Raw genomic sequence first — 25,693 nt, 5'->3', positions numbered from 1 at the left:
AGATGGGAGAAGCAGGAGAGCCGCCAGGTCAACAGAAGACACCGGGCTTATTTGAAAGGACTGATTCCAGTGTTGTTTTAACCTCGTTGTTTTAAAGGATTTATTTATTGTTTTAACCTCCACTTCACTTCTGTTTTTATGGATTTATTTAATGACTTTTTGAATGCACTGCACTTCTCTAATTTTTTGGACACTTTGGTTTTGTTGTTGGTTTTAAATAAAAGCACATTGCATTTTTGCACCATCCCCTTGCTCTATTTGTTGGGCCTCACTGCCGTGCTCATCGGTAACATCACCGACGGTGACGGGTTCAAGGGCTCCCCGAACGCAAGATGGGAGCATGGAGTGAACCCGCATCGTCACAGGAAGGAGTTGGGGTGAGAAGGCCCAGAGTCTACTAGAACTACCTGTTTAATGACCTGTCATGGCTGATCATTTATTTACCCATTAAAAGATAGAGGAGGTCAAATTGTTATTAGTAACCTTTACGGTTTTTCATCTATTACTGTACTTTGAAATGACTCAACCTGCCGCTTTTTAAACATTTTAACAAAAAGTAGAATGCTTTTTAGAATTTAAGTTATCCAAAATGTTCACCTCAATCTTGCCGTGTCATGAAGTTGTGTTTAATAGGACAACGTGAAGTGTAAAAATGACTTCTTGAGTCAAAAAACAAATAGCATTTTTGTCATGAAATATAACATCGCCACAAATGTGACATGAAGTGACATATAATGTCATAACACCAAAAAAATGAACTATTGTAAAAGCAAAAGACCATGATAAAAAAATATTCAACACCCTTAAAAAAACAGCACAAAACCTTGGATCACAACAATTAAATTCACAGAGGAAACCTTCAGGCATTGTTTATTATGGTAGACATAGTGGGTCACTGTTACTTAACTTTTCCAGTGACCACAATCTCTCCAAGGTGTTAGTTCTCTGTATTTATTATTAGTGAAGAGCAAGACAGCCTTCCAGATGGTAAGAGGACAGCCAGAGGAAACTGGTGGCCGAGTCTGAGAACTTGCAAAAGAAAGGGGCTTCCTTGTTAGCATCAGAAGGAAACCTCTAAGTCACCAGAGTCAGTAGAGTCTCAGTACCAAGAGCCACTCGCTCACCCCTCAGAAAAGGGGCACCAACGAGTCCATAGAGAGGGATGTGGAATTAGTCTAGGCAGCAATCTTGGGGGAAGATCTCATGGTGACTGAACCTTGTCATGTTCCAGTTTAGCGAGCTGCAAATGACTTTGAGGAACCTTGTTGTTTGTTACTCTCAGAACCAAGCTGAACGCGGTACAGATCCCCGGACATCTGCTGATGTGTGTTGTAGTTCCTGTTTGGATTTAATTTCTCTCAAGCTTGCCTGAAGATATACTGTAAAATTACAGCTGAGATTAATCTCCATTAGTCAACGCATGCGATTAACATGTTAAAAATATCTACGATTACATTTTTTACACAACACCTAAATGCATTAAGTCCTGTTAATATGACTGCACTTCACAAGTTGCTAATGAAGCACCACCAAACAAATCCAAGTCTATTAATAGTAGTGGTGGTGTAGCACTGCCACATAATTATAGTATACTAGTATCCTTCTTATGTGTGCTGTTTGTCACTGCCTGGGTTTCCACACATTTAACTTCTGGGAGCGTTGTTCCTTCCAGGGCTGAAAGAGGGGAAGCAGTGATTCAGAGCATCACCTCTTCGAGGGTGGGATTTCCAGGCAGCCTTCAGGAACTTCTCTGATCGATTGCCAATTGAAGGTCAGGCTGCTGAATAGGAAAACAGAGGAAAAAAAAAACATTGTGAGATGTTTGATTCATGTGCTTTCCTTGATTGCATTCTTTTAAGTGGAAAATCCAAAAGGAATTAATAAACAAAAGAGCATCCCTTGAACTGACCACTCATCCATCCTTCGAGTTTCTGTCCAGATCATGGGGGGCAAACATGCCCAGATGTCCCTTGTCCTCACCACCACTATGAACTCCCCCAGGGCCGAGGCGTTCGCAGACCAGCTGATAGTTATAATCTCTTCAGCGTGTCTGAGGCCGGTCCTGAGATCGAGTGAGCCTCTACAGTGAGACGTCCACAAGGCATTCTAATCGCATGCCTGACCCACCTCAACTGGCTCCTTTAGATGCAGCAGAGCACTGGCTGTACTTTGAGCTTCTACTAAATGCCTGAGCCCAAATACCAGTATAAATGAAGCTCATTTCTGCCACTTGTATCTACAGTCTAGTTATTTTGGTCACTACCCACAGCTCAAGACCTTAGGTGACGACTGGGACATAGGCCGAATGGTAAAATCGAGAGCTTAGCCTTTCACCTCAACTGTCTCTTCAGCACAACTGACTGGTGCAACATCCACAGGACTAAATTCACTGCTCTGATCTGATTGTCAGTCTCCGGCGTCCTTCTTCCCTCACTTGTGAACAAAACCTTGAGGCAGTTGAGACTCCTCTGCTTGAGACAGCACCCTGGGGATGAGGCGTAAATAAACTGGTCTGCATAAGCAAGCTGAATCTAATAGTCAAAACATTTGCAAAAATTTAGTTTTCATCTTCATGTCATTTTAAAGACCGCACCATTGACAGAACCAATCAAAGTGCTACATTAATTTCTATTGTGATGTGGCTCAAAATAAAAAATAAAAAAACTTTCCTTTGTCCTGTTGACTGATTGGTCCTTCCCTGTTCATTCAGAATGTTACATAAAACTAATTAGTAAACTAACTGTAATAATTTAACATGGCTGTTAAAACTGTTTTTGATTTGAAAGTAATTAGATATTTCTGCTTTATAGAAAAATATTAATATGTTTGAAGGATATATGAATACAGTTTTGATTGACATGCAGTTAATTTCAATTTAAAAATGTATTCACTGGTTAATTGTGACTAACTTCTGTAATCGAACAGAGCCCTAAAAAAATAATTCTGCGGTTTTCTAATCCAGCCATTTAGTTTTTCTTCCAGGCGTTTCTCAGTTGTGCTTTGTGGGTTTCGCATTGTCATAGGAATTGCAGATGGCCAGAGGAGCATGTGATGTGCGAAGGCTGGCTGCTGAGAAGAAGGACTGTGAGAAGATGGACATCCTCTTCTGGCAGTGGCTGACGCAGAGCAAGGGCCAATTCCATCCATCCATCCATTATCCAACCCGTTATATCCTAACTACAGGGTCATGGGAGTCTGCTGGAGCCAATCCCAGCCAACAGAGTGTGCAAGGCAGGAAACAAACCCCAGGCGGGCGCCAGCCCACCGCAGGAGGGCCAAATCCACTGGCTTATAATGATCAAGCTCTTGTGTTAAAGGTAAATTTTACACAAACATTAAGTTTTTCTTTACATAGAGAACCATAGACAGAATAAGCTACCAAGTAGTGTGGTAGACAGTAAGACTTTAGGGACTTTCAAAACGCGAATTGATGTTATTTTAGAAGAATTAAGTGGACACAAGTGGCAAGCTTTGTTGGGCTGAATGGCCTGTTCTCATCTGGATTGTTCCAGTGTTCTTGTTTCTGATTCATTATAAATTCATCTTGACCTCTAAACATTATGGAGACCTTGTTTAGAGGTTAAGGAATTTCATGGTCATATTGATTTTGGTGCTTGATACTTTTTAACACTAGAATCCCTGAAGCCTACGAAAAAACTTGTAATCCTGGTTCACCTTAAATTCCTTTACATCTCTCCATCAGCGTCTTTTGTTTTGTAAATGTGTCGATCAGCACAAGCAGCAAGTAGCCTGCTGTCCCATCCCCGACCTTGACGGAGCTCAACTCTCCCAGCTCAAGCCAAGGCTCCTTACCTGTGTGTGAGGTTCCTGGAGTTGTATAGGGTAAATAATACAGCATATCGTTATTTGGAATACATGCATTTCACATGTGTTCCATGTCTGCAAAGATCTGGATAAGTGTAGGATGAAAGGAAACACATGCATCAAGCAGAAACTTTTTCCATGTTATACTAATAATGACTTGAAGTGTATAATGTGTGAAGACTTTAGTATAAATATTAAATAAACACACATGTTTTTATTTGTGAATATCTCTCTATTATAAAAAAATCTAAAAATAAATCTTGGGAGGGAGACTAGGGAGTCAAGACGTGATCCTCTCAGAAGACAATATGATATCCCGCGAGACAAGGCAGTGACACAACATTTAAAACAAGTTCACAGACATCTAACCTAGTAGTTGTTGGAATTTTTGAGCAGACACACGTCACGTGCTCCCAGCTCCTAAGACAATGACAAGCAGAACACGCAGTTTGCCAGCAGCAGCAAGCTAGCAGATGATCCAACTGCTTCTCCTTAGTATGCGTTCAACACCCCCCAAACCCCCAAAAACAACACAAACAGCAGAGACGCGAAGTGGCAAACGGAAAACTGCTGTACAGGCTTTTAAATGATCGACGCACAGCGCGAGAAGCAGAAAACGCAGCTCGCCAGCAGCAGCAGCAACAAGCCAGTTCTCCTTAGCGTGCGTTCAGCAACACCTTTTCACAACACGAGCAGCATTATACATCCTGTGAGAAAGAAATTTAACCACGCCTGGGGCCGGAAATAAAGGATTTTTTTTACAAAAGTTTTAAAGTAAAAGTGACAATAATGCCTATGTAACAATTCCCATGAAAATAACAATCTCTTTAAATTGTATATCCGGTACACCAAACCTGGGGTTGGACGAGCGAAATGCCTCGCATTTCCTTTCCTCCTACACTTATCCAGATCTTTGTAGACATGGAACACACAGGAAATGCATATACAGGTCAAATTCCATTATAACTCCCAGGGACCTAAAAAATATTTCGTTATAACGAATAATTTGTTACTATATTGCTTTCTTTAACTTGCGCCCAGGCGTTTGCAATCATTTCAATAGCTTCTTTTGTGTTCATTTTAATCTCCTCCTTTCTACAAGTTATGCTGATGAGAATTTTTCTCAGCATTTCCTTGCGATAATACACTTTCCCGAAACGTGATTGCAGTGTCTTTGGAAGACTGTTTGTCCATTGCCAGGGCAGGGCAAAAACAGGCTCATAGCGCTGCAGTGGAGTGACACAGAAGCAAAGCATAAAACATCTGTGTCACGCTATAAGTCCCTGTCTTGCACCCCAAAACAGGAGGCTCAGTACTTTAGGAAAACCAACTTTATTCATCTTGAAACGGGAATGGCACACTTATTTATTGTGGTGTGATCTGCCACTCTGCTATACGAAGACACAGCAGTCAGGCAGGGTCGTGGCCATGTTATTGGCCAAGTAATCCTGTTACTGCCATTTACAATGTTCCTTGCATCACTCATCGATATCTTTTCTGTTTGCTTTGGCTGAGAGACACAGAATATCTTTGAGCCAGCTGTTGCCCTGGCAACAGATAAACAGTCTTCCATTGACGCGGAGATCGGACTTCGTGAAACTCTTTGGCGTGTCATCCAGTTGGAGGAGGTCCTAAGAGACTTTAAAAACCTCATATTCTCTTGAATGAGTGCCACATTAATAGGAATGTTTCTTGAACGAGCATCACTGAACCACATAAAAGCTGCTTTTTCAATGTCTTCAAATGCAGCAGTTCACATACGTTTGCAACCCGAGATTTTATTCTTTTTTTGCTCGGCCTTTCAAGGAAGTTGACAGTGTTGAAGGTGAAATTCCGAATTCACTGGTAACGTCTTTTTTTTTTTGCCACAATCGAGAGCTGCAAAAATGTAAAGTTTTTTTTTCTAAAATGGACTGTTATCGTTTTTTCGTGTCTGCCGTTTCTATAGAAGGGTGACAATGAATTAAATTCCAATGGATGTTTTTCAAATGTTGACGAGTAATAAGCAAAAGGGTATCACTGAAAACTGCAGGAAACAAAAAGGGCAAAAAAAAAAAACCAGTACGAGGAAAGTTCGAAGAAAGAAAAAAAATTAAAATGTTTCTGTGTGGGGGATCGTTGTGCACAACTGAGCTGCAGCCACAGAACTAGCTGCTCTGTGGAGGATTCATTCAGGCATTTCAAGGTCTTTTGGGCACTTTATTGTAATGAAAGTATCTGCTGAATGTACTTCGTAGTAACGAGATTTCTATAAACTCGCGTCATATGGGGAAACTGTCGGGACCATAAAATACTTCATTGTAATGAAAATTTTGTAGTAAAGCTATTTGTTGTAACAGAATTTGACCAGTATTACAAATAACAGTATACTGTATTATTTACCCTATACAACTCCAGGCACCTCACATGAATATAAGGAGCCTTGGCTTGAGCTGGGAGAACTTTTTGCCTGTGACTTGAGCTCCATCAAGTTGGGTAATGGGATAGCAGGCTGCTTGCTGCTTGTGATGATCGACACATTTACAAAACAAAAGACGCTGATGGAGAGGTGTGAAGGGATTTAAGGTGGGCCTGGATTACGAGTTTTTTCATAGGCTTCAGGGATTCTAGTGTTAAGTAAGCCATTTAGTTTTTCTTACAGGCACTGTCATTTTGAGGACTATTTGGGGGTGATTGATATGCCGGTGCTAGGCAAGAGTATAAAGGCTCCATCATGCACTTTCTGGTTGGCCTTGATTGGATTCAACTCATGCCTTTTCAATTTAAATAGTTTGTTTTTCTGAAACATTTCTAGTTAACGTATTATGGTTCCTCTTTTGAACTACAGTTTTTGTAATTTGGTCATTTGCTTTTTGACTTTACAGTTATGGCCCACTGCCTTTGGCTTTGGTTAGGATTCATCTCACAATTCTCTTTTATATTGAATTCTGCTGCTCACTCATGGTGTCAGCACAAAGCCACACCTCTGCCAAGAAGAAATAGGATCTTTATTATTAATATTACTATTGGACAAGTATTAGTTGTGGCCAACCACGGGAGAAGACAGATTTATGGTGCTACACACTAGTACTAGGAATAAGCCACCCACATTAACACTGCTTCATGTTTAGTTCTTGTGAGAAGAATGTTCTGGAAGTATTTTCAGCCACAAGAATGAATAGCTTGTCTCATTCTTACTCTGCAGACCCAGGAACACCTCATCGACACCAGGATGTTGTTATGGTTGCTGTTTGGTCTCAACTTGTGTTGCTGGGCAAACACGGAGGAGATAGAAAGAACTGAAGAGCCTCCATGTCTGCTTATGGTAGGACAGAACACCGAGATGGCTAAAGAGTGGGATTAGCAAACGTGCCTCAGCAGCTCCTCACCCATTGCACTTTTGCTTTTTTTTTTTTTTTTGTTTTGACAAAGCATGCAGCCCTCCTGCCAAGAGCAGACCTTGCCTGAAAATAAGATATTTTCACTGAAAGCCTGTCCCTTGACTCCGTAAAACATTAACAGGCTGCGTTGTTCTTTCTTTCTTTCTTTTTTTTTTTAAGTGCAATTTAGTGGAATTCTGTAGCTTTCCCCAGAAGAGAAATTATGCATGTAGGAAAGGTGAAGCGGTTAGAAAAACACCATTAAGAGGGTTTGGGGAATATTATTGGACAAGATAAAGGATTGTAAGATTTGGAAAGGGTCTTCAGTGCAAACCAGATGATCCAGACATTAAAAGTTCCCAAAACTATCCACAGGTGTCTGAGGCTAGAAGGGCGTTTGAGATGTCGAGTGACGGGTGGGATGTGGCAGATTTTTTTATTTCATTGACATTTCTTGAATAATTCTTTTTTAGTAACAGCTGCTGGTGGATCCCACAAGATTTACAGTATGTCAGCAGAACGTTACAAATACAGACTTTGCTGCTTTGTATTGATATGTGCCAGTGTCTTAAATCTTAGAAGTTCTGAGCCAAAGTTAGGAAGAAAAGTTAATCGATCAATCAGAATTATGTATATGGTAATAAATTGAGCAAGCAGAATCAGTGACCCACTAATGGCATTACAAGCAAGTGTTAATTACGGAAAATGTGTTTATAAGTACCCAGCATGAATCCATTGCTTTTTTCTATGTTTTTATGCCACACCTTGTGTGGTGGCGCTTCTCAAAATACTCTACTCTGAAGTCACCTGGGGTTCTGGAGGAAATGACTGTGCTTACTGGATCAACTGTGCCTAGTGGAGGACGGGTGACCGACCAGCCTTGGTCATCTGACTTTCATGATGCAGAAATGGATTATCATCAGACCTGAAGGTCTGATTTGCTCTCTTCTGTCTTCCGGCCCTCCAGAGGTTTATTCTTCCCCTACTGCACGAATCTTAGGAGTTTCTTGTTTTCCTCTCCTCCATGTCAGATGGTCAACTGATCTCATTCAGGAATCAAGAACTCCATCTACAGTACAACCTTATGCAACCGAAACCACTATGAACTGTTTTATTTGCTTTTGTATCTTTTCATTAACTTTAATAACATCCAACTGTTTCTACTTAATGGGTAGCCTTTAGAACGGTTGAAGTGAACGGAAGTGAATACTGGTGTGAATGGCCATATTGTTGTTCACTTGTTTATTGCTATTGTGCTATCATTACTCGACCACAAACGGTAGCTCACTTTTTTTTTTTAAGTAAAAACAATACGATCTTGTTTTTGGATCACCTGTAGACATACTGGGTTGCTGGATTTCTTGCTCCTTCATCTGGCTGTTTACATGTTGTCTGTATTTCCGCATCAGCAACTATGCACCTCAACATCCTTGTCTTTCTGGATTATTACTGCTTTGATTATACTTTCTTTGTTTGTTATGCCCTTATTTCAGTACACGGCAGATGAACTTTTCCAGCTGCGTTTCCACTGTACTGAGCCACCCTGGAATTGTATCAACAATTGATACACCCATCGTGGGTCCCGTCAGAACTTCAATTTCAAAGACACAAACCAAATACAATCTTTTTGTTCTTCCAACCAGTGACACTCAAAAAATCTGCTTGGACTGCTGATTACAGTATGCTGACTGAGCTTGCTAAGATGACTAATGATAGGCCCTTGTTAACAATATCCCCGCTGGATTTCTACTTAGCACTTATGATTTAGGGTCCATTAGTTTGTGACCTTTTGGACAATCGTAAGTATGATTTTATGTGTCTTATTGAAACCTGGCAGAAACTTTCACATCTTTTTACCTCTGAATCTACACCTGTCAGCCTTGGGCCTCTGGTAGACAGGGTGGTCTTGTGGTAATATGTATCTATAACTGGAAATTCTCTTGAGTGACTTTGCCTGTATACACCTCGTTTGAGTCTATTGTTCTTCAAATCAATGGGCCCATTCCTACTTTACTAGCTACTGTTTATCGACCATCTAAAGCTAATAAGGACTTTTTAGATGAACTTTCAAGCTTTCTAACTTCTCTTTGTGCTATGCCTCCTAATGTTATGTTGGTGGGTGATTTGAATGTACTTGTGGATAATGTTAATAATCCTCTTGTGATGGATTTTATGTCTTGTCTTAACATTATTGGCTTACAGCAGTATGTTGAATTTTCTACATATTGTAAAGGTCACATTCTTGATCTTATTTGTTTGCACTGGTGTAACTGCTCTTAATTTTACTGTGTCAGATCTGCCCATATCTGATCATAAGTTAATATCCTTAATGTTAGCGTAACACTGTCCAAAACTAAACAATATCGCTCAGTCTCGTTTCATAACATTAAGAATATCCACGTACCTACTCTTTGCAGTGGAATCGATAACCTCTCATGTGAATACAAGTTTTTCACAAACGATGCACTGGTTTCCTATTACAATGATGGATTACATAGTTTATAGTTTACAAGACAATCTTGCTCCTTTAAAATCTCGGTCTATTTCTTTTACCTGTTCTGCTCCTTGGTACAACCCTGAGCTTTGTCAGCTTAAAACTAAAGGCCATAGATTGGAATGTTTGTCTGCTAAGACAGGGTTTGTGAAACATAAAAAAATATATCATGATCATTTACTTTTTTATAAGGTTGCTTTTTCTGCTACTAAATTTGCCTACTATGCAGACCAATTTAGGTTAGGTAAAGGGAATTCTAGATCTTTGTTTTCTACAGTTAACAGGGTTCTACAGCCACCTAATACCCTTGAACCTCACCTTTACTCCACTGTGCAATGTGATATCTTTATGAAAATTTTTAATCAAAAAATTAACAATATTCACCAGCAACTGAGATCATTGGTATGTGCATTACACAATACTCTTAACCTCTCACAATACTCTGCTAGGCCCTGCTGCAATTCCCTTTCCTTCTTTACACTCCCGTCTGTCTCTGAAATCTCTGATTTCTTTAAAAAAATTGAAATCTTCCACTACTCAGTTAGATCGAGTTCCCACTCATTTGGTAAAAGTTTGTCTGCCTTCTATTGTCTCATTAATACTGATATTGTACATGCATCGCTTTCTTCTGGTTTTGTTCCCTCATCTCATAAGATGGCTGCTATAACTCCTAATTTAAAGAAACTGGGTGTGGACCCTGATAATCTGAACAATTTGCAACCAATTTCAAACCTGACATTTTTACCTAAAATACTTGAAAAATCAGTTGCAGCACAGGTACAAGCGTGTCTTTCTGATAATGATCTATTTGAGCAGTTTCAGTCTGGTTTTCGCCCTTTCCTTAGTACAGCGACAGCTTTGGTTAAAATGACTAATGATTTGCTAATGGCCGCTGACCATTTTGGTGTTGCTTGACCTGAGTGCAGCGTGTTATACGGTCTCCCATGGTATTTTGTGAGACAGATGAATATTCCTTGGAATCTGTGATATTCCTTACACTTGGTTTGCGTCATATCTCACCGGTTGTACACAGTCTGTTCAACTCAAGAATTTTACTGCAGATCTCAGACAAACCCAGTCACCGGCGGTGTTCCCCAAGGCTCTGTTTTGGGCCCTCTTTTATTTATTATCTGTCTTCTACCATTTGGTAATATCTGTATGTTATTTTCATTAAATGTTATTTTTCATTGTATTGTTTTCTTTTTATTTATTATTCATTTCTTTTAGTATTTACATTATTTTATTAATTCCTTGATTTGGCAAATTTTCTTTTGAATTTTTGTTAAGGTGTCCTTGGGTGCCTTTAAAGGTGCCTTTCAATAAAATGAATTATTATTATTAAACATAGGTATATACTGTATATATCTACTTTTATATATATTAATTAGATCTGGTTGTCCTATTGTCAGCCTTAATGTGTACATATTTTTTAAAAAAAACCCTTTTCAGGTAAGAGTAAAGGTTTGTGGAGCACTTTAGTAGTTAAATTTTGCTTAACAATACCTTGTTGATTTTGTATTTAGTAAACTTACATTTATTAGTAATTATCATAGTATTAATTAATCATAATAATCCAAGTAAATGTGGTATATCTTTGTTTTTGTTGATTAATCTGTGGAAAGCACCTTGAGTTGCATGTAAATGGATGATAAGGTACTATATAAATAAAGATTAATATTACGATAAATACAATATCTGCAGTACAACACAGTCAACTCAATGGGATTGATTTACTGTATACTGTATAGCGCCTTATATTAAATGTTAAAAATCATCAGGAGTCATAGAAGAGTTTAAAAACAGTTAATAAACTGGAATCAAAAGAGCAGCACAGTCTGCTAACCATGTTGTAATGTAATGTAGGACGTCACAAGGAGACAGCCAGCAAAATGCAGGGAAAAGGTGACAATTTAATAGGAATCATAGAATGTAGGTTAATAAAAAAATAAATCAAATGAGCAGCATGGTCAGCTAAGCTTAATTTATTGTATATACAACTCTTTATATCAAATATTCCAATTTAACAGGAGGCACTAAAAATAAAAAGATGTCATATTTGATTTTATGTAGCACCATCTATATAATGTAGATAGCTAGATTGTTGTGATTGGTGATAGATAGATAGATAGATAGAACTTAATTTGTCGCAAGGGGGACATTTTGTTTTTACAGATGCTCAATAAATACAGAAGCGCTATAACAAACAACAGCAAAATGACATCCACCCCATCAAACAGGCACAAAAATAACAAAAAAGAAACTTGCTAATGATAAAAACAGATCTCACAGTGCCAGTGCTGCATTATAAAGGCATATTGGAATTGCCGTAAAGCTACCCCAGTAGTGTTTCTTGACAAACTTCTGCAGGATCATTTGGTCACTTGAAGTCCTCAGTGTGAGTGTGTGTCAGACACGTGTGTGTAGGTGGCAACTTTAGGGCTTGAGAAGCATCCAACTGCAGAGATGCCGAGCTGTGTGTCACCATAGTTTTTCTTGGCTTAAGTCACTGAATATAATGAGCAGCAGTTTCACAGCAGAGGTGATGTTACCTCACATCTACCCGCTAGCCACACTAACCCCTAACCTTGAGTTACCCCAATCTTACTTCTGGTGAGAAACTGCGGTTGAACACTGTGGTGACTTATGGCTCTAAAGATCTGCAGTTGGAAATTGTATCAGGGCTCAGATTGCAATAAAAATCCAGTTCACAAGGTAACATCTTCTCCTTTGCCCATAGAAACAAGGATGTCTACCCAAACAACTACTGATGTCACTTCCACCTCCTTGCATGAAGCCCTGTCCCTTCAGCGATGGATGTTATATCTGATCAAACAACGCTCAAAGTCAGTGTTCACGCCATGAATACAGAAGCACTGACTTCAATGAGTCATTTTGTTTTAGAATTTATGTTTGTTCTTTTTTTTGGCCTCGCTGGTCATGCAGTGCATAGCTGGAAAATGGGACAAAACAAAAGAAGAAGAGTTGGAGATCCACCCTGACACCCTGTTTAATGTCCTAAATTAAAAAAGGAAAAGAAAGGTAAACAATGGAAAACATGATTGTTTCTTCAGCGAACATCTATTAAATATGTTTCAGAGTCAGAGCTCATCCCTCCCGGTGGTGCAGATCTTTAAGTATACTGGGCAGAATTTCCACTATAAGTGACGTTACTCATCTTTCAGGAGCTTCTCATCCATTCTACAGAAAACAGGAACCACGTTAATGATGGTGTTTCACTCCATTCCTCCACACTGTGAAAACCTGGAACCATACCTATGAGACACTCTTCAAGCTGACATGTGTGATGTGGGGTTTACCACAAGGTACCCCAAATCTTCATCTTGCATTTGGATCATCGATCATAGAGAAGATATACAGCATTGTTCATAATGACCATCAGTTTTGTCTTCATTTTCTCCTCCGCTGCAGCACATGGTGGGTCCATCCCATATCTAAACACGCCTGCTTGATTAGTTACTGATTCAGTGGGCCTCTTTTGAAGTGATGTGAACATTTTATGTTGCACACCACAAAAAAGTGATGTGCAGAATGGACTGGAAATCACAGAAAGGAATACCAGTCCAGTACAGGGTCACAGTGTCATGGCTGAAGTTCTGTGCCATGTCCAGAGGACAAGAATGTGATTAAACAGCTAGGAACTGGTGATAAGGAGCATTTCAAATGTTGATCAAAAAAGGATAGTTGAGAAAACAAGAAGTGGTTTGTTGCCTAAAAGATCAGAAAGCACTAAAGACAAATGCAAAACAAATTCCAAAAAAATCAAACTTGATCCAGTAAACTTAACCAGTTTGCCATGCCTACTTAAATCTAATCGCATGATTAATGGCTGTTTTAGGTTTTGAATCCAAAAGCTTGGACATTGTGTGCTGCGAGCTGTCATCTTAAACAATAAATCTGCTCCTGACATGTGGCTAGCAACCTAGTGTGGTTGTTTATCAACAAGATGGCCACAGACATCTGTAAAATACACAGAATGACAGTCCTCACAAAAGCAGTGATGCCTAAAATCCCCATGATGTAAACAAAATAATGTTAATGACAAAACAAATAATCATAGCTGCAGATATATCCTTACAAAACATTCATGATAACCCCTCTGTATGTTAGAGTCCATCTTGGTAGCAATGGGTGCCAGGCAGGAAACACTCCAGCAGGGACACAGCCATCTATCACAGCCACTCAAATTAGAATCACCAATCAAGCTCATAGCAAGTTTCTGGGCTTTGGGAAGAAGCCATGTGGAGAAAGACTGGACCGTACCTAAAGTGGGGGAGCCAAAGAGGACAGCAAAGTTAGCTAATATCACAGAAATGAACTGTGGTTTAAATAGGGCACGTGGGAAAAAGCACTGGGGCAAGACTGCAAATGCTACAAACATGTAAAGAGGAAAAGGGAAATGCGGAAAATGACACGAAAATGAAAAATACAATAAGGCAGAAAAGGAAAACTTTACTCTTACAATGTCCATTCATTTTTTCTAGACTCCATATTCCTCTCCGACTGATTTCTTCAGATTTAAGCACTAAGGAATCCAGGGGTAACGTTATTGTCTTGATTCTAGGTTATTTTCTTGGAAACTTTACACTGCTTTGTTTGGTGAATTTTGGCACAACGCCGTTTTGAGGTCCCACTGCTAAGACACAATGGCAGACTTGCTAGTGGTGTGCCCCCAGAAGCCACCTCAGATGACGTCATTGGCACAATGATTTATAAGCTGATGCTACAGGGATCTCACTGTTCAAATTTGTGGATGAATATAAATACTTTGGGTGGCTTTTTAAAAAAGATTTTTCTGCCAAACGACCTAACGTTCCATTCCTTGAACGTTGAATTTGGCTTGTTTTCCTGGTTTTTGCTTGTTAATGACTTTATTCAACTAAAACTAGGAACTCGTAATTTCTGCACCCTGAACTTGCAATTCAAGACTTCAGAAACTTGGGCCTGGTTTCTCAAGTCCGAGTTTATCTGACTTCAGATTATGACAGCGTTTCTCAACCTTTAAGTATTTGCGACCCGAGTTTTCATAACAGTTTTAATCGCGCCCCCCACTAACGTCTTTTTGAAAGGAGCCCACTAATACCAATTTGCTCTTTTTTAATTAATGATATATCACAGATGCATATTTTATTATATCTACTTAACTTTTATCGACATTTATCTAACTCTATATTTATTTTACTAGTATCAGAATGTAGTATAAGTTAATTTGTTTTGGTTTCAATAGATGTATTTTTCATATTTTCGATTCTTGTTTTCTTTTTTTCACATCTTCACGTCCCCCTTTCTGTTACTTCACGTTCCCATAGGGGGCCCACCCCACAGTTTGAACACCACTGGATTATGATGTCAATCCAAAATTATGACATACACCACAAACAGGAAGTACAGTAACACTTTATAGGTTTAACTTGTTTATTAGATTAATTTACTTTTAGTGAATCACCTCAATCTATAATACTAACTAACTATTGGGAAGATAAACGTTAGCATTAGCAGACAATAGCAATAACAATAGCAGACTGTGAGCTTGTTAGCTGTTTGTACGTTGCACTGAATGGTTGCTTTGTGCAGTTTTTCAATTGCAGTTCTGATCAGAAATAGTACTACTTATCGTGGTCAAGAACATAAAAATCTTTTTTAGACATGACAGCATATTTTTTGCGCCTTTCTTGCTTATCGGTTTGTTCTTCGATCCAGACTACAGAACTATTAGTGTTTGATGCTGGGAGCATCAATGTTTACCTTCCTACTTGGGTAGCACTAAAATGCAGAGGTCACAAATGATGCTTTGCAACTCCTGACTTCCCAGCTCCAGTGTACGATGAATAAAGCCAAATTCCTTTTTCCTCTTGCTTTCTTTCTGCTCACCATCACTTTGACAAAACAAAGTCAGATAAAGTTTTTGAGATTTCACCCAGTCGGCTGCCTACCCCTCCTGGGAATTCTACAGTATTATGAAAGTTTGTGCTGGGCACTCTAATAAAGTGACAAAATCTCTCCATTCTTGGAATTTCAAAACTATAACTTATTAAGTTTATTACATAGAAAATCACCCAAAAAATCCCAGACCATTGAGAATTGTGCAACCTGACGACATGAAGAATCATCTTTGTGCCGAACTGGAATCGTTCCCACATAAATCCAAGTAATCCAGATGATCTGGATCTGCATAATTAAATCTGGACCATCCTGTATGGTGTCTTTCTCATAGATAGGAGAACAACTTCTCAACATAGCAGTGGGACAGAGTGTCATAGCAGGATAATGAAAAGAGAAATGGAAATTAAGAAAAGTTCACAATTATTGTAGTACTTACATTTTTGTGCAAATGATCAACTGATCAGCAGCTCTAGTCAGGGTATACTAGACTAAAGTTCAGAGTCTTCAGCCTGGATTTAAAAGCTGAGACTCAGGGGGAAACCCCTTATATAACCAAGCAGATCATTCCACAGCTTTGGGCACTGTCGGATTAAGAAGAAATTGGGCCTGATGCTGCAGCGCAAAAAAGGCCTATTTTTTCTCGCCATTGGTGCATGTGCATTCGTAACTCACCGTACATGCGCACTCAGACCGACCAAGGAGCCTTAATTGCTGGCGACGCAACCAGCCAGCCTTTATTGAACATGAATAATAATAACGATGTAGTATCGTAACAACTCGAGATTAACATCAAACTATGTAACATCAATATTCAATAGCAACTGTCTGAAAAGTGCACTTAATGCAGAAAACCTAACAATGAAATGCACAAAATTTTGTAATTCTCTTCCGAAACAGAGTAAGAAAAAATGAATTTGGAGAGACATTGGGTCAAAGTGACTCAGTTCAGGCTCTTGAGGGTAAAAATTTGTCCACAATTTAAATTTCATAATAGACCAGAATCCTGTCAAGGATTTTAAAAATTCTAAACATCCATGCTGGGCCCGCGGGCCACCTTTTAGTTTTACCTTTACATTTAAATAGCCCTCGGTTTTTACTGTACAACTAACTTTCAAGGTGAAAAATTTACTACGTGGCACTTACTGAACAATAATAAAGTGGCAAGAATCCCCACGATATTGCAAAAAATGCAGCTAAATTACTACGTAAACTGCTTAACGTAAAATTGATAGCATTAACTTGAAATCTTCTGTTAACAATAAACACAACGACGTTATAGTTACGTCACAGTGCAAAGAACAATAGTAACTGTAAAATAAGTAACACTGAGTCTAGGCGTTACGAAAGTCGGACTCTAAATTTCTTTCTAAGAATTATTTTGAGGTTAATATAGTAAAGGAAAACTGTTCAGCTTCTGGAAAATTCTCATCTGTTTTCATCTGGGCCTATTTCAGGAATGGGCCTAATGCTGCAGCATCCACTTTAATCCTGCCCTGGCTTTGGGGAACTGTAGATAAAAACTCAACCTTCAACTGTTATGTTATTAATCCTTGGAGTCTTTAGTTGACCAGCTTCTTGAGGTTTTAAGCACACTCTGGTCTTTAAGTAATGATAAATTCAGATATGTAAATTGACAAAGTCCTGCTTAAAGTTTGATAGGTAAAAAGAATGAGTTTGACATCAGCCCTAGGTTTAACTGGAAGCCAGTATAAGGACTTTAGAAAAGGAGGCAAGTGGTCCTACTTACTAGTTCTTGTAATGATTCTTACAGCATCGTCGTTTGATATGCCTGTAAGTGAAACTGAATGTAACGTGTTCTAATAATAACTCCCAGCAGAACTGAAAACAGTTAACCTGAGCCCTGTAGGACACCACATTTAACTTCAGAACAAAATGATTAAGTACTGCCTGGAAAATTGATTAACATGAACTAAACCCTGCAGCGACGGCACCAAATTATTTTCCAAGTCAATGTAACAGAATAGAGTGGCCAATGGTGTTAAGCCTACATTTGACAACATTAGAATTATTGCATTTCCTTCATAAGAAAATGTATAGTGTGAGTTAATACTGCTTCTGCACTTTTACTGGGGCACAAACCAGATTGAAGCTTCTCAAGACAACTGCGTAAGGTAAAGCTGAACCTGCATGGCAACCACTTTTCAGGTAAGAATACGCAATTCTGAAATAGATCAATAATTATTAAACATACATGGGTCAAGCTCAATGTTTTTCCAACTGACACTTTACAGGCATTTTTGTAAAACTGTGCCAGTCCTAATGCAAACAATGAGTACTGCTAGAACTGTGAAATATATTAAGATATGTAGACCAATCTCCTAAAATGTGCCTGCAAATGTGACAAATGTTCCCTCTAGCCTCAGGGGTTAAATGATTGGGTTACACAGCCAGATTGGTTTAATATACAACATACCTGCTAACATGACTTCTTAAGTTGTTTAATATAAAAATGAAGTTGGAGGGACTCTATCTTCATGAAAGTACTTTAAGATGAACTATGAGGAGTTTTAAGATGCTAGAGCTACTAAAGAAAGAACATTTTATTTTATGTTTTTTTCTAAAGGCCGGGGCATTATATGCATTAAGTTGGTTCCATCAGGGGCTCATCGACAGCCTCATGCAGGATTTTTTGTCTTGTGAGCTGTGATGGCTCCAACTAAATCAAGTGCAAAACATCAGCTGTTGTTTGAATCTTCTCAAGATACACCAGCTCAACTTAGGCACTCCATTGGTAGGACTTAGGAACCATTAGGAGGAATGATAACCTGATAGCTATGGCTTTGACCCTTTTTCCCAAATGGTGCCATCTCTTGTGGGGCCTGTCATGTATTTGACTGCAGTAATGTCTAAAGTTTATAAGCAAACCAATGCTGTGCAGAGGAGAGAAACCAGGTGCATCCTATAATTTAAGGGCATGTCGTACTCACCACACTCATAGAATTAAATCTGTTTTATCTTGAGCAAAGGAGGCTACATGGGAACCTAAACCAGGCTTTTAAAATTTGTGAAGGTATTGATAAAACAGATCCAACAGAAATCTTTCAACTTAAGGGTGAATCACATAAGAAGCCAGGAAGGACGTCTTTACTCAGACAGTTGTGGGGCTCTGGAACAAACTACCTAGATATGAATTTGAAGCAGGAATCTTGAGAGTTTTTAAGAAGTATCTGGATGAGATATTGGGACAGCTTAGCTAAACAAACGAACATGATGGACTGAATGATCTCCTCTTGTTTGACAAATTTCAAGTGTTTCTTATGTTTAAGGGATGTGTTTATATGAACGTACCCATTGGGATTCAGAGCACTGCATATCTGAGAATGTTTCCTCTCCGTTCCTTGACTTAAACGTTTTCACATTCGATGCACTTTACAATCCTCCATTTCAGAGGTGCACAGGCAATGTTACAGAAATGATTGCTACAGGATTTCCAACACGATCCCCCTCCCTCCACACATGTCTCTTTACACGCCATGTATTAGCTGGGAACTTTGTTGAATGATGGACAGGAAGATTAATGTCTATGGAATACAGAAAAAAATAAACAATAATGCCACCAAATTCGAGTCCCATCAGAGCGGAAAATGAAGTCACTCTTCGAATCTGCCAAAATCTGCCTCTTTTTTCTTTTCTATTTCAGACGACTTCATTTAATGTTGAGCTCTGCAGGGTTCTTCTACAGATGTACTGTATTTAAACTCTGAAGACAATTGGTAATTGGAACAATATAAACTGTCAATGGTCTGCTTTGAGTCTTCAGTCTGAGCTTCTGGTAAGTGTTAGTGTTATTAAGGAGAGACAAAAATAGTGGAGCAACACAGTCACATCTTCAGTCCCTAAGAAGAGCTGGGAATTAATGGCCACAACATAAGGCGTGCATGCAGACTCCTCATATCTTCAATTCCAATGCGAATTGTTTTAATTGCGAAAATAATTCATTTTTTTAAGATGTGACACAAAGAGGCAGCACATTTTCAGTGGACGTGGAGTTTTGAGCAAAAAACAAAATGGCTAGCAAGGAGTGAAATCCAGAACAAATAATTAGGAAAACTAGCTTAGGAAGCAAAGCAAGGATCGTAGTAAGGGAACGGTGTGGGAGATCGAAAATCCAAAAAATGAAAAAGAAACAGGTAATCAAGCCAAGTCGTTAAAAAAAGGTTTTTGTAGTCAAAAATCAGAGCAAGAATTTTGAAACCAAGACCTGAGATAAAAAATAAATGACAGCAAAGATCTTTAGAAGAAACCGATTGTGGACAATCAGGAAATGTATGATAACAACGATGTCTCATGTCACGTGTTTGCTTGACTTGTCCACCAATTAACAAAAATGCTTGAAATGACAGCAAGCCACACACATGTAAAATGGCATTGTAGGAAATATGTTACTAATTTTTAACGCTATGAAAAGCACATTGGGCATAAAAAATATACATGTTGTCACACACGTGCGCTGCGGACGGACCTAAATGAGATCGTAAAGTGATACGCCAGGAGGAAGTGGCGGGGTACTAACATTTCTCTCTTTGTTTCCTACAGAAAGAAAGACGCACCGCCGTCATGAGTCTACCTTCACCAGTTCCCACACTACGCTACTTTCGCTCTTCCTCTTTCTGCTTCCTATGATGTCATCGATCCCACCATCCATCTCGGCTCCTACCCAGCATACACCTCTACTTCCGGCCCCTCCTACATAAATATTCCTCCGCCGCCATCTTTGGACTGTCAAATGTTACATTGATTTCATGTACTTGACCGTGGCAATAATTTGCTATATTACTTTGATTTTTTATAGTATACGGGGCGGGAAACCCCAAACCTTTATGATTTTTTGTCTATTTCTTTACAGTGTGTACTATCTATGCCAGAATCAATGTCATTATTTGAAATCAGAAAAAGTAACGGTCCAAGGGACTCCACTGATGACCACACTTCACGTGGCTCGTTCTCCTTTTCTCTGTGGTTTTTGTCTCCTGCTGGTTAACCGACTTTAGATCCACTTTTCTTGGTTCCCTCTGATGCCTGCAGCTTCTAGTTTCAGAATTAATATTTGGTTTGCGACTGCACAAAAGGCTTTGGAAAGTCTAACTAAATTAGATCATATGCTTTGTTTTTGTAACTTGTCAGTTATTCCGGTTGCTTATTCAAAAAAAGTCTAAAAGACTGGATTGGCAGGACATTCTTCTCATAAATCCATACTGGCTGCTATGTAGAATATTATTTTCATTTAGGTTATTTTCTAATTTATTTCTTATTATAGGTTCCATAATTTTGCATGAGACAGAAGTAAGACTAGTTAATGTATAATTGCTAGGATCTATTTTATCTCCCTTCTTGAATATTGGAGTCACATTTACAACTTTACAGTCCTCAGGTACTTCTCCTTTCTGACGTGACTACTGAAATATGTCTAAAAAGGGTTGATGTCTTTCATTTCTTTCAGTACACCTTGTAAAATTCCATCCGGTCCAGGGGTTGTCCCTGATTCTGTGTCTGTTTTTCTCAGGGTGACCCAGTTTTCTTTAATGACATTTAGGTTAATTGGCAGCATCCGTGTTTCCCTGGCTTCCAGTCCAGACCTCATTCCTGCTTTCCACACATTGCTGCCAGGACCGGGTTCCACTGAGTCTGAGAATGTTAGTTTCTATCATATGTTCTATGCTGTAGTTATTTCCTCGTTTTCTCAAAATTAATTTACAAGCTCTGACATCTTCTGACCATTTGTTCCACCAGGCTGCATTGCTTCTTGAGTAGGTTGGATCAGCATGAGGGTGCACTGCTGGTCAGCCCCAGTCCCCAACACCCATAAGGAGCCAGCAGCTCTGTACTCTAACATCCAGCATCCAACTTTGTCCACAGTAAAGTCAAGTCTGACATTCACTTCTCCCTAACATTTATTCTGAAGTGATGGCTGAGAACTGAAACTTCAGCTCATAGCCATCCACAAATCTTTTCATGTGCACTTTGAGAGAAGCATTGAATGGTTGTGAACTAGCATTCCATCTTATTTGCTGACATTAAATTGCTGCCTGACAAAGTACAATGATCAAAACTGAAAAGGGAAAACTTTTAAAACATCACAAAGAGTCCTGTGAGTGTCCTCAAACAATCCTTAATATGGACAATGTGAATCGGCAGTGATGAATAGAGGCCCGCTACGCTGCAGATACACTTAATGCATCGCAGAAGAACAGGAAATTAAAACATTACACTACAACGCTGGGCTCTCTCTCCGGCTGCACAAACCCGGCCGTCTCCATCGCAGGAAAGTAAAACTCGATTTCATGCACTTTTCTTTGTCTTTTGTGTATTGTCTAATGAGGAACTGATTTCAAAAGAAACAATTTTGCCAGGAGAATTGAGTCCAAGGCAGCCATGAAAATGTGGCTTTATGCTGAACCTTGGCATCAGCAGCAGTCCATAAAATTGCCTCCCATACAGTGGCATTCACCAGCATTATGCCATGTATGTCATTCGTCAAAGTAATGAAAGGCCTGCTTCTGGTAAAGTAGACATTTTTCACAACTCATTTTTATTTTATTTTTCAGTCATGGCTATATCTGATCGGCTACAACCCATCACTTCCGTTACTTCAAGTTGTATACGTCTTTCCCAGCTGCCTGCTTATAAAAAATGGTAACAATTCTCGTCATCCAATGAGCATGAAGCATTGACTGATGTGAACCACCACCAATTAAATTTGAGTTGCTTTTTCTTGAAGGCATTACAATAGCACAGTATATTTCATTGGTAAATCCACACTGAAGCCCACCACCTCATTTCAATTCATTTATATTATAAATATAATCCTCTGTGTGCTTGTGTATGTGTGTCTGACCGAGCCATCTGAGCAATCGGATTGGTCATTTTGGCTTTGGCTGCTCAGTGGTGAAGATGTTGATGGCACAATGCTTTAAGGGTGCAAAGTTCAATTCCTGATTGTGAGATTTTTTTTTTAACAAACCTGGGAATATTCCAATGACAACAATGCAAATAATGTACTGAGAAACACTAAATACTAACAAAGACAGGAAAGACTTGCAAGAATTCAAATGATGTTTTCAGAGCGGCTAATGAGGGCCCGTCTACCATTCTGGGGTAGGCAAAAGTGGACAGGAGGCAAGCAGTGTGTCTTGAAATGACAGACTCTGAGAAAAGAGACTTCACACGAATGCCATTGAGACAGGAAATGCCAGCCAAGACAGGCTGAGACACACGAGGATACTGCGGAAAGGCATGGGACAAAGAAGATCAAGATCAAAAATCACATATTCCATCCAGCCATTATCCAACCCGCTAAATCCTAACTACAGGGTCATGGGGGTCTGCTGGAGCCGATCCCAGCCAACACAGGGCGCAAGGCAGGAAACAAACCCCGGGCAGGGCACCAGCCCACCGCAGAAAATCACATATTTTAAAAGGTAATCTATTACCTGTCTTCAACAGGTAACATAGCTAGTGGTGTAATATTCTCCATATACTAATATAATAGTATACCTTATTAAAACAAACTGGGTAAGCAATTTTTCTAAACAGATGGAAAATGAGAGCAGTGATAGCTGGGTAGACATCATTACTATGAGTTCCAATTATACTATATTATATAGATTAGGTACATAACACATTATTATTCTTATTAGTACTACAATATTAATTATTATTATCACTATTATTATGCCCTGGATAAGGGTGTTAAGAGATTGGATGGATTATTAGTGTTATGTCAGCAAAGCTCTCACTTTCTCTCCACATGGTGCTGACCAGGTAATGTCATGTAGGCCCAGCAGATCTCGCTAAGATGTTGGCCATTATAGTAGAAGAGAGATGTGAATTAAATGACAACACCGATTTACAGAGTCTGGTCAGGTTGGGGAGCATGCACTGGCACATGACACGACAAAACAGCTCAGGATCCTGGTTGGCAACCCCCCAAGCAGACACGCGGTCCAGTCATCAAATTAATTTTTATTATCATTATTATTATTATAAGTTGGATAATTAGATTCAGATAAAGGATGCTATTGTACAAGTATTACAATAAATAATGAGATTCCATAGCCTTGAATTCGATAACTGAGCCAGATGATGATAATGCATATCTGCTACACACTGTCTATGCAAGCATACATTCTCAACATTGTTCAGTCCAAACATACCCTGGTAGCACTGGGCACAAGGGGGACCCTGGCACCAATTCACAGCTGGGTCCACTCCACATTTGCTTACGCTGATAGCAATTTAGAGTCACATAATAATAATAATAATAATAATAATAATAAACATCATCATCATAACAACAGTACCTACAATAACAAAAATAATAATCATACTCATTATAATTATTATTATTATTGTTATTATATACTCAAGCCTGTTAGTCCAATGCAGAGTCTTTGCAGGCCAAAGCCTATTGCGACAGCCTCCCACATGCCAGGCTGCCAGTCTAGGGCCTACTCATGCACACCCACACTCTCACTTTAGGCACATTTTAAATGAAAAACTAAAGTAAACTGCACATCACCGAGAATATGAGAGGAAAACCAGGGCACCCAGTGGAAAACTTACAACAGGCTTGGGGAGACCACATCAAATGCACACAAATAACAACCACACATGGGATTGCTGGACCTATGAGGTCGTAGCACAAACTAAATTATCACCTGGAATGTAACAATAATAATAATGACACTTGCTTGACCACTTGAAAGACCGTAAACTGGATAAGTGGGAAGAAATGTTCATTTCATTTTACTAACCCTTTCAATGAAAATTCTGATTTATTGCTCAGTTAAAACAGTTAGACTACTGATAATCACAATATGGAATATGGAAAGATCAAACTGACTGTCCAGCCACCAGGAAACATCAATACCAGCTGTAACCCAACATGTGTGCTAATCATTTGCGGAAAAGGGCGAAACCAAGTGTAGTGGTGGGTGCGGAAAACAAATTCCCCTTTCTACATAGCAGAACAATACATTTACTATGAGATCTCACATCAAGGTACTGGGATTTTGTGGAGCATCCATGACTTTGGAAGGTTTCTGGAAGTGGCCAGTCAGAGGTTATTCCATGGTGCTGTTTGAATTCAGATGCTCCTATATTTTCTGTAAGTAACACAAACCTTAGATAGATAGATAGATAGATAGATAGATGTGAAAGGCACTATATTAAAGATAAATAATTTTAATTTTAAAAATAACTTTTATTGTGAACATTAAAAAAGAAAATATAAAGAAAATATCACAATATCAATATAAACAATCAATGACATGAAACAAATTCCAGAATAAACAGATGAGGCAAGGATCAGTCCACCACCACTACTCCCCCCTTACACTCCTCCTACTCTGCACATTAATAAACACGTGTTATTGATGCCCACCAATGCTTTCTGTTTCTTTTGACTGCCACAGTGAATCAGAAATTTATTTTCAGCTTCCTTTCACCAACAGAGCACAGCATCCCTTTGACCTGCTCAAACATTTTCGAACACCTCCATTCTATTCATCTGTTTATAATATGCAAATTCCATTCTTATTCTTGATTCTAGTTAGATAGATATGAAAGGCACCATATAATAGATAAATCGATAGATATGAAAAGTGCTATATAATAGATACACTGTAGATAGATAGATAGATATGAAAGGTGCTATATGATGTATAAATAGATAGATAGATAGATAGATAGATAGATAGATAGATAGATAGATAGATAGATATGAAAGGCACTATATGATGTATAAATAGATAAATAGATATGAAAGGCACTATATAATGGATAGATAGATAGATAGATAGATAGATAGATAGATAGATATGAAAGGCACTATATAATAGATAGATAGTGTCACAACCGGATGGAAGTGGTACCCAGCCGGGACGCCTGAAAAGACAGGAGGAGGGCTGGTGCCTCCTCCAGACCTCGAGGCATCGGGTAAAGAGTTGGGAAGCTTGACCCTGTAGAGACCTGGGGTTACTGCCAGGGAGACCCCAATACCAGGAAGACTCTAGACCTCAGCACTTCCGCCACACCCGGAAATGCTGGGGGGAAGAGAAAATGGGGACACCCGGAGTGCTTTCAAGGAGACAGC

The 25,693-nt window shown here is 39.1% G+C and overlaps 1 long non-coding RNA gene across 1 annotated transcript in view; it reads right to left on the bottom strand.

Moving 5' to 3' along the window:
- Nucleotides 1-949: 949 nt before the first annotated feature.
- Nucleotides 950-25,693, bottom strand: part of LOC120527943 — a 61,353-nt gene continuing 36,609 nt past the window's right edge. Inside the window, exon 3 of the long non-coding RNA XR_005633441.1 lies at nucleotides 950-1,780. This is a non-coding gene — a long non-coding RNA (uncharacterized LOC120527943). The remainder of the gene's footprint in view (nucleotides 1,781-25,693) is intronic.

Source organism: Polypterus senegalus, chromosome 4 (genome assembly GCF_016835505.1).
Source record: "Polypterus senegalus isolate Bchr_013 chromosome 4, ASM1683550v1, whole genome shotgun sequence".
Classification (NCBI taxonomy): Eukaryota; Metazoa; Chordata; class Cladistia; order Polypteriformes; family Polypteridae; genus Polypterus; species Polypterus senegalus.
The sequence above is the reverse complement of the archived record's forward strand: the minus strand, read 5'-3'. Positions and strand labels throughout refer to the sequence as shown.